This window comes from Humulus lupulus, chromosome 6 (assembly GCF_963169125.1).
Source record: "Humulus lupulus chromosome 6, drHumLupu1.1, whole genome shotgun sequence".
Lineage (NCBI taxonomy): Eukaryota > Viridiplantae > Streptophyta > Magnoliopsida > Rosales > Cannabaceae > Humulus > Humulus lupulus.
In genome coordinates, this window is record NC_084798.1 from 27578744 (window position 1) to 27589683 (window position 10940).

Sequence of the window (10940 nt, forward strand, 5' to 3'; positions counted from 1 at the left end):
ACTGTTCATTGGCCTATAAAAAATATTTACAAGTTATTTACAACTCAAAATGGTCATAACAGTATAAATTTACAACCCGCCGACCTAAGCGGCAAAAATAGGGTAAACCCCCTAGTTCCTCTGAGAACTCATTGGTCGTGGTGGTCAAGCGGCCGCATATGTACACAACACCACCTAAACTCTCTACTCAAGACTGAGTGAGCTTTTCTTTCCCTTTACATGCACCACATAACACCCATGAGCCAAAGCCCAGCAAGAAAACTCAATATTGCAAGTATATAATATCAAACGATGATCATGATAATCATACAGAGTTTATAGCTCTGAACAAATGAGTAATTTAACACTTAGGTTCTGTTAACCATACTGAGGCTTATAGCCTTAATCAGATAAGTGACTGATGAGTAGGTCACTAGCTTAAACAGATGAGTAAGTCGCTAGCTTAAATAGATGTGTGACTAATGAGTAAGTCACTACGGGGCTCAACACCCATAGCCATGTGACTAAACAGTCACCGGGCTCGCTGGCCCTGACTCTAAATGACTATCCTTTGGCTAGACAAGCACTTATAGTATTCATCGAACTTGAGGTTGGTCCGGCATTAATGCTCATTCGAGTCATTCAATGCAGATGTCGATTAGATCTAATCGTTATTGGCTTGCCTTAACACGCTAAAGCAGTTCTTGACTTATGAGTCAATCCCACGTGACCAGTGCTCAGTACCACTGCCGAACTTGACTAATGAGTCACAGCTTCACATTTGATACTGACACCATTGCCAATTCTGACTATTCAGTCAGTGTCATACACAAGTGAGCAAGATTTGATAAGCATTCAAAATTCAACCCATGTCCACATTTAAACATTCAACATGCCTCATGAAGAACCATGCATGTCACATATAGGGAGCAGTTTTCTTACATCTGGTTCGAGCGAGAATTAGTATAAGAACGACCATTGAGAACGATCGACCTTTTGATTCCTTAGCGGTTACCTAGCCATAACCAATTATAACCTTCATTAATGAAAATCAACAATAATAGGGTCGTGACCTAAACCCCACTCTCGGGATCTTGAAATGTACCCACACGGTGAGTAGATTCGATCCCGAGCCTTAAGGACTGAAACCCCGAGCCAAAAAAACCCTTAAAAACACTCTGTTGACCCTCATTTTGGTCAACTGACACGGAGTCAAATGCTTGATGTGATGGAAGGTGTTGAAATAGTTATAATGGAAAGAACAGTAAACGACACAACGAATTATAGTGGTTCAGCCCCACGAATTGGTAATGACCTACGTCCACTTAAGCTATTATTGATATTAATTTTCAAATGAGCGATCAAAGAACTAGGGTTCTCTGAGTTTCAAAAGCCTTAGAGGGATGAATAATACAATCGTAAGATAATAGCTCTAATTTTCTTGTAAAGCATAAACTTAAATCAGCCAAAAGTCCTTTCCTTGAGCTATTTCTCTCTATTTATAGGCTCAAGGAGGATTACACGAATTAGTTACAGATATTCTTTCCTAAATAATCAGATCATCATGGATCATGGGAGATAATCTCGGATATGATTACAGTTGTACAAGATTATCTCAAAATATATGGAGTATACAACCAGGCTGGTCGTATATAAAATCCAAATGTTATGTCAGGGAAATCTTCCTGGTTGATGGTCGAACAGAGCCTCTGCTAGGTGTCAGCTACGTGTTAAAAATGTTTGCCACGTCACCCACGCCTGCTTTTTAGATAACATTTTCCCCCCAAATTTATTTATTACGACTAGCAATAAATAAACTTTAAGGAAAACGACTCTTCAATTACCCCACCAAATCTGTCAGAGTAGTTCGTGCCTTCTTGGAAAAAGTGTCCTACCCCTGTCTAATCATGCATTTTCGGTTCCCAAACAATTCATTGATGGCTATCACTCTTCCCCATATTTTGAAAAGAGGAAACTTATGATTACCTCTTTTTCCATATCGCAGACGAAATATATAGAGCCTCCAGAACTTCCTTTTCTTTTTACGCAAGCTATTTTTCTACCAAGAAACCCTAAGCCAGAACCCATACTCTCTCTGAAGATCATCTTTCGACGTTCCAGGAACCGGCCCTTCGTGCATCTACGCTCGGAATTTCTTCAAAGCTTCGTAATCTTCACATAGGTAAGCTTCAGAACCTTTGCGCCCTTCATTTTTGTCGTGCATGCCGATGTAAGTTAACTGTTTAGGTTCTGATATTGTCTGCGTTCTTGGGTAGAGATGCACGAGAATAGGGTATTTATCGAGTGATGCTAGATAGGGTGATGTATCTTTGCCATTTAGGAGTTATGCTAGTTGAAAAACCGAGTTTTTCCCGCCCTTACTGAAGTTGAAAAAGCTTTTTCAGAAAAACTTTTTGCTTTCACTTTTTGATATGTTTTTCAAACTGTTCGCATGAAAAATTTAGTTTTATGTTAGAATGTTGTTGTATAAAAGTTTGACTTTTATACACGAGCAGCATTATTCTAACTAACTTTTTAGGCTATCCATCCTCACCTCCCCATTTTTCTGTCCGCAGATTTTAATGCCAGATTTATGGGGAGGTGAGAGGCCAATCGAAGATGATCTTCTTGCGCAATTGCTTGAAGCCGAAGAACAGCCTGCCCAGCGCATTCAAGAGATTCCTTTCTCTAGAATCTCTCCTTCCATACCTCAACCATCTCCAGCCAGAATGGGTCGTGCCAAATCCATTGCCCAAAAGAAGAAAAGGCCTGAACACCCTTCAAACTCTCCAGCTCAGCCTGACTCGCAGGCTGGGGTTCCCTCGACCAGTGGTCGAGAAAACATTGTTCCAGACCCCAATATACAAATTAGGGCCCGCCCTCGGCATTCAGTTCTTCCTGATGTCGAGTGGTCCCTTTCTCCACTTAGCCAAGTAACCCCCAGGATGCTTGCTAATTACTTCAGGAAGTATGGCCATACTGGGGTGACTCTTAAAATCCCTACTGCAGATCAGAGGGCAAATTTTCCTGGAGGCGTTTACAACGCCTGGTCGAGGTACCACATAGAGGCTGGGGCTACCCTTCCTCTTCATCCATTCTTCTAGGGGGTGGCGAACTACTTTGGTGTCACCCCCTTCCAAATTACACCTAACAAATATAGAATGCTTGTTGCACTCTATATCCTCTATAATCATAAAAAATGCCCAGAGCCTACCCCCCATGAGGTCAATTATCTCTTTGACCTTAAATCTAACCCCCAACAGTCTGGTACGGGGTTCTTTCATTTTTGTCACCAGGAGACCACCCGAACCTTCCTGAGTGACACCACCCATATCTCCAACGTGGGGAAATACAATCAGGAGTATTTCCTCATGCCTGACATGGTCGCGAATAACTTGGCCTTCGCTCGAGGAGGTAAATGCCTTTTTCCACTGGTCGCTGTTTTTATTTGGCAAATTTCCTTGTATTTTTCTGAAATACCTTGTGCTTTTCAAGCCCATGGTTACGACCAGACCCAACACCAGACATGTTGTTGAGGTCTGCCATGTTGGCCAGCATGACGGACATTGAGAAGAGTGTCAAGTCCCTGGTCACTGAGGCCAACTTAAGGCTAGCTGGCCTCATGGCCCCTCACCAGGATGTGAAGGAACCCGCGGCAGTAAGTGCCACTGCTGAGGAAAATCATCCTGAGCAGCAACCACCAGCATCTCCTCCTCGACGGAGGCTGACTGGGGTTACAATCAGGGAACCTACTGGCGCTCCCCCAGCAGAAGGGTCTTCTGCCCCTCAAGGAAAGGGAAAAAAAAAAGGCAGTTGAGGCTGTCGTAGATTTAGACGAATCCTCCAACGAAAACGGTATTGTTATTTCACTCTTAGATAACTTGCCAATTCCCTGTCATTTCTTCGACGGGGACGGCAATTTTACATATGCTCCAAACCTAGGGCCAGACTTCTTCATGCCAGAGAGTGAGTGTATGACTAGTAGAGTCAATAGTGTAGCGACCAGTAGTAATAGCTCGGGTATTTGACTCTGTAATTTTCAATATTTCTTTTCTAATGTAACATGACTTGTCATCTATTTTTGGCTTACTGTTTGCACGTTTTATCTCCTTTGCAGAAATGGCATCCGCAAACATTTTTTATTTATACAGCACTCAGGAGGAGGAAGAGGTTCCTTTGGTCCAAAGGAGGAAATCGGTCAGGAAACACGACGGTGAGTCCAGCCAGGCGCCTTCGGCCAAGAAGAATCGAGCTACCGATCCTTTGAAGGATGAGCCTTCTGGCCAAGCTTCTGCCCAGCCTCCTACTTCTATAGAGAAGGAAATTCCACCTCCTCCTGCTCCTGTTACCACAACTCCTTCACCTTCGGCTCCTACCGAACAAGCCCAGCAAGCCGAGGGTGTTCTCCTTGGGGCCAGACTATCGGGTCGCTCCCTAAGGTCAGCCAAGGATCGCCTCGCCCAAATCCTCAAGCATGACCGTTGCAGAGAGGCCATGGTTGAAGCTGAAACAATGGGGGTTGACCAGATCCTTAATAGGGCCCTCAATGAAGTGGCCAGTGTAAGTAATCTTCCTCCTCTTTTGTGATCATGCTCTTAACTTTTTCCTTTTTTGAAGTTGGTCCAACTCTTATTCTTTGATTGCAGGCTATGCTGACCATGACTGCTGCTCGTACCCGCGCGGGTGCCAGCATCGAGCAGACCCGCGCTAGGGAGGCGAAGCTAACGGAGGAGCTTCAAGCCGCGGAGGCGAGGCACACGGGGGAGCTGGAGGTGGTGAACCAGCAAAAGGATTCCTTGGCTGTGGAACTGGCAGAGAAGCAAGCTTCTTTGGAGACCGCCAGGAAGCAGAGGGGGGAGTACCAAGAAGTCAACCAAACTCACTGGCGTGAAGTCAAAAGACTTCAGGAGGAGAATCTTGCTAAGGACAGGAGCATTGCTGTCCTCAAGAGCTAGGTGGAGCAGCTCAGGCTTACAAATGCCAAAGATCTGGATAGGTACAAGAATGCAACACTTCGATGTTTCTATGAGTTCTGGAAACGCAACCAAAGTGCCAGACTACCTTCCAGAGGATGCCAGGAAGGCTGAGCTGGCTCGCTGTAATGCCCGATTGGCGCTGAAGAAAGGGAAAGTTCCTGCCTCCCCAGAGAGTTCGCTGGCCACGGGGATGGAAGGAGGGGAAGCTGGAGAGGACGCAGTCGACCAAAATGCTCCCTAGGATCCTCCTGCTGCTTCCTAATCTGTTATCATGCTATTTCTTTTTCTTTTCCTTACATGACCAACGGGTCATGATGTTAAGACAATGTTTACTTTTTTATTGCTGCATGGGCAGCTTTATCTTTTAATTTAACATTTACATCCGAGCAATACTGTAACGTCCCTAAGGTAGGGTACGTTCGCCACATACTCGTAATTCTAGAGTTTACGAGTATGTTAGGCACTTGACCAAAAGAATTAAATAAAATGATACGAAGAAATACGGAAAAATTTAAAACTTTTATATAAACTTATTAGTAGAAATTATTACACGTATGAATACTTTAAATTTAAGGCAGCCATATGAAAACTCTAAACCATTATTGCATTGCTACTGAGTCCGTGCTCCACAAGTTTCTCAACAGCTAAAGCCACACCTGGAAAAATGTTGGAAAATAACATAATGAGCTAACGCTCAGTAAGCAAATCTCATGCATACACATACACATGAATGTCGTGAGTTTGTAGTGCACACATACTAATATGCTGACTTATATACTTATGCATTTCATTTATTGCTCATGCACTTTCAAACTTTACTTTTATGCTCTTTCTTTTAGTTTCACATTTTTATGGGCCCAATATCACTTGTGCACACTGTTTGATTCAGCCAATGCCTGCAGGGCTTGTTACACATATCATATAGAATCCCATGGGTTCTCCTCCGGCTAGCCATCATCGCAGCTAGGCTCATCATAACACTCATTTCATCGTTGCCATAGCTTCCATACTTATTACACATATGGAGGAGAAAGACGGAAACATGGCAAACATATCGGAATGGTCAACTCAGACCTAGCCCACACTAGTGGGCAGCCACTATAAGTCTTATAGACCTCTGTCTTCTTCATTACACTTACTTAATTGCTTCATCGAAACAGTGGCACCCTTTTTAACATCTTATTATCACTTTGCTTAAGCCTTGTGTCATTTAAATGTTTAACTTTACATAAGACTTTTCAAGGCATTTCATAACTTTTCTCATATTCATATGCATGGTCTTATATCACATAATAATGTATCACATAACTGTACATGCCATGCATACATGCTGATGCTGAAATGCCAATGTTCATGTTCATGATTCATGTTGATGGTATTCAATCAAGGCATTGTATCACATCTCATATAACTCAAAACATCTTTAGTCATAATACATGAAGCTTTGGGTTGGTGGCGTTGTTATACCTTAACGTAGAGCTATGGCTCAGGTCTAAGGTTTCCAGCCTAAAAGCTTAAACGCTTCATATATCATAACATATAACAAATCATGAACATAGAGTAATCCACATATCCATCAACATAAGAACACATACTTGCACATAATTCATATCATTCTTAACCAAGTAAGACATCTTTCACATATCACAAAATTCATCAATTACATATCACACAACACCCTTATGGTGTTCATATAACCATTCTTCACATACTTATCATATGCATCATCATCATACCATACTTAACTCATTAGATGTACACAATCAATGTAGTCATGCATCTTACACTTAAGCACAAAAAGGTGAGATTTACTTACCTTAGGTCCTTAGCTTATTTTAAAACGGCTCACCAAGAGTCAATCAATCAAATCCATACAAATCCTATTCAAGGCACATAATTTATTAAATTCTATCTAATCCGTAAATATACACTATTGATAGTGTATATTAATCATACCAGAAACTATATAAATGATAATAATAATTATAATCCTAACAACAATAATAATTATCGTCTATAAATAAACTTATTTCAATATTGATAACAAAATACTTCAATAGCAATACGTATATGAATGTATATATTCAAATAATCATTTTATAAAAGAAATCATATTTTTAACATAAAGTTGTAATAATCAATATAATGATAATAATATAAATATAAATATTTATATTATTATTAATTAGTCATAATATCAATTCCAGTGATATAATAAATATACTTTCTCCAAAATTCACTGGTCTTACAAATATCAATAACTGTAAGAAACTAATATTTGATATTATTTTAATATTCAAATATTAATAAAAATATTAATATACAATAATAATGGTTAGATAATAGGTTTACTATAAATTATACTTTTCATATATATATATATATATATGAATCTGTATTCTTGATTTACTTAACAAAACAATAACAATAATAATTAAAATTAATTAATCATAATAATTTCCATATTAATATAAAATCAATTAAATATGTATTTTATACTTTATTTAATATATAATATTTTCTAGAAAATTGGACAGCACAACGGCTATAAAGTGGACAAACCCAAAATAAAAACCTGTATCAGAAATATATATAATCCCAAACAGCCAGTATAATTACAGAAAAATATTTCATATATCAATAATATATAATTATATACTATAAATACACATAATAACAATTATTCTAATCAATCACAATTAAATCACAATATATAGGTAAAAGAAATTATACCAAAGTGATCGGGTTCCACAACAAGTCAAACGATGATTTTCTGAGACTCAAAACGTACTTCAAAACCTCGAACACTAAGTTTCGACCGTCGGTCTACGGTGGATCGCGGTGGCTCGTGGTGGGCCCACCACCCAACTATGGTAGATGTAGGAACAAGTTATTGGGTTTTGAAGCCCACAACACGAGGAGCACGATGGTGGTGACGGATCGGCAAACGAATGCCCGAGGTGGCCGAATCGCAACTTTGAAGTCGCGGGGTGGCCGAACTTAAATCGAGTGGTTGAGGCGTTTAATCGGCGAGTGAGCTCTAGATTCCCGCGTGGGTCGATAGTTCGGAGGCCTCTGAATCCAACGGTCCGGCGCGTGGCTAAAAGTGGTGGCCGGAAAGTACTCCTGCGTCGTCGGCAACAGTAACACGCAGAGAGAGAGAGAGAGGGAGAGAGAGAGAGAGAGAGTTTTTGAGGAGAGAGAGAGAGAGAGAGAGAGGGGCTCGGGTAAAAAGAAAGGCTGAAGCCTTTTCTTTTCTTTTCTTTTTTTTTTTTAATTTATTTTTAAAAATTACACTTGGACCCAAAATACTAAAATTCTTTTCAAATAAGCCCTTTAGCAAAACTTTCTTAATTTTATAAAAATCTCCAATTAAAATTATATGACATTTGGGTCCAATACTTGACTACTCAAGTTTCTCTCTCTTTAATCTCATTAAAAACATAAAATCATATTTTAAACACTATTTTTCCGTTACTATTTCTTAAATTTGTAAAGTTGTACATTTTATGTATTAAAACTTTGATTTATAATAAATAAATGTATTATGAAAATGTTGGATATTACAAATACTACTCGCGGTGTAAAAGGATTCCTTTGACATTATAATATTTCTGTTTTATTATAATATATGTTTGCATGACCGAACTTAGCATAATACTTTGGCTTGTTTTAACAAAACATAAATTTTGAAAAATACTCTAAGTATCGTAGTATGCTTTCACTTATTTTGTTCATGTGTTTACATACCTCCTGTATGCTTTGCTTTCTATGTGCCTTATATGCCCCCCAAGTGAGTGAGGAGCTTCAAGTCCTTGGTCACTTGCCTTGACCACAACCTGTACGAACATTACTGCTCGGTATAGAATGCGAAACTTATAATACAGCAAAACAACATGCGTAATGAACAAATACTTGTAAGAAAAATTACAAAGTTTGGCAAGAATGACTGGCTGCGCACAGTCCCTTATAAATCTCGTATTTAAATGGACTAAACATGTCTTTACGAGTGATTTTTGAAAGATCTTACACTTATAAGCGATTAGTCGTATAACATGACTAACCCTTTTTCAAAACTTGTAAAAAGTAAAAATTTATACAAGCCAGTTCTTTAAGAAGGACTGTTTACTGATAATACTTGTGCAAGTGTTCTCCATTCCAATAACGCGCAACGAGATCTCCATTTAAGCGTGCAAGTTTGTATGTGCCTGGATGAAGGACTTCTTCAATCTGGTAAGGTCCTTCCCAGTTTGGTCCAAGTACTCCAGCAGCCGGGTCGCGGGTGTTTAAGAAAACTCTTCGAAGTACTAAATCTCCTACACTGAACTTTCTCTCTTTTACTTTGGAGTTGAAATATCGAGCGACTTTTTGCTGGTATGCAGCTACTCGGAGTTGGGCTTTCTCTCATTTCTCCTCAATCAAGTCTAAGGACTCCATCAGCAGTTGGCTATTCTGGTCTTGGTCGTATGTGATTCTTCGATGTGAGGGCGGATATAACTCGACTGGAAACATAGCCTCATACCCGTATCCTAAGGAAAACGGGGTATGACTTGTTGCTGTTCGATGAGAAGTTCTATACGACCAGAGTACTTCAGGCAGCTGTTCTGGCCATGCTCCTTTAGCTTCCTCGAGCCTTTTCTTCAGGGTATTCTTCAATGTCTTATTTACTACTTCGACTTTCCCATTTTCTTGTGGATGAGCAACTGAAGAAAAGTTCTTGATGATCCCATGCCTCTCGTAGAAGTCTGTGAAAAGGTCACTATCAAACTGGGTGCCATTGTCTGAGACAATCTTTCTGGGCAATCCATATCGACAAACAATGTTCTTGATGACAAAGTCAAGCACTTTCTTTGTCATTATGGTAGCGAGTGGCTCAGCTTCGGCCCATTTGGTGAAGTAGTCGACCGCCACCACTGCGTATTTCACCCCGCCTTTTCCTGTCGGCAAGGACCCGATTAAATCTATACTCCATACTGCGAGGGGCCGTGGACTTTGCATCTGCTTTAACTCATTAGGAGCTGCCCGGGGGATCTTGGAAAACCTCTGACACTTATCGCATTTTTGCACAAACTCCATCGAATCTTCATTCATGGTTGGCCAGAAATAACCCTGCCTTAAGAATCTTCTTTGATAAGCTCTGCCCCCCAGCGTGATCTCCACAGAAGCCTTCATGCACCTCCTTCATCAGTTCTTTAGCCTTTTCTGGTGTGACACACCTGAGCAGTGGCATGGAGTATCCTCTTCGGTATAGAACATCATCGATCAGTATATACCTAGCAGTCTGTCTCTGAAGAGTCCTGGCTTTGTTTCTATCTGCTGGTAGTACACCACTCGTGAGATACTCCAAGTATGGTGCCATCCATGTATCTGCTAACCGGACCTCCATATTGGTTTCATCTGCTCGTATGCTCGACTCGCGTAGCCGTTCAACTGGCACTATATTTAAAGTGTCAGCATCCTTCACACTTGCGAGTTTGGCTAAGGCATCTGCGTTTGAATTCTGATCTCGAGGTATTTGCTAGAGGGTATATTTCTCAAATTGTGCCAACAGATCTTTTGTTTTGTTCAGATAGGCCACCATTTTCAAACCTTGTGCTTGATACTCCCCTAATACCTGATTCACTACCAGCTGTGAATCACTATAAATATCTAGCACTTTTATGCTCATGTCTTTGGCTAACCTTAACCTAGCGAGTAGGGCTTCATACTCGGCTTCGTTGTTTGAAGCGGTGAAATCAAACCTAATTACGCAGTGAAATCGATGCCCTTCTGGCGTTATCAATATCACTCCTGCTCCTGCGTGAGATTCGTTGGACGATCCGTCAGTGAATAGTTTCCACGAAGGAGCTCCAACTTGAGGCTCAGTCGCACTAGGCTTTTCACTTTGTTTGTTGTCTGGGAGTTCAGTAAACTCGGCAATGAAATCAGCCAAGAATTGTCCTTTTACTGCTGCTCGCGGTGAGTATGTTATATCGAACTGCCCGA